We start from the raw sequence: 202 nt of genomic DNA on the forward strand, positions 1-202 counted from the left end.
CTTCTCTCTCTCCCTTCTTCTTCTTCTTCTTTCTCTCCCTTCTTCTTCTTCTTCTCTCTCTCCCTTCTTCTTCTTCTCTCTCTTGCCGGTTTAGGGTTTGTGCTTGGGAGGAGAAACTCGAGCTTAGCAGTCCACAGGCACAAAGTCAACTCTAGCGGGGGAGGGAAGTATCGACGCTTCTACTACTACTACTACTAGTACG

The sequence above is a fragment of the Cystoisospora suis genome (assembly GCF_002600585.1).
Source record: "Cystoisospora suis strain Wien I chromosome Unknown contig_1495, whole genome shotgun sequence".
NCBI lineage: Eukaryota > Apicomplexa > Conoidasida > Eucoccidiorida > Sarcocystidae > Cystoisospora > Cystoisospora suis.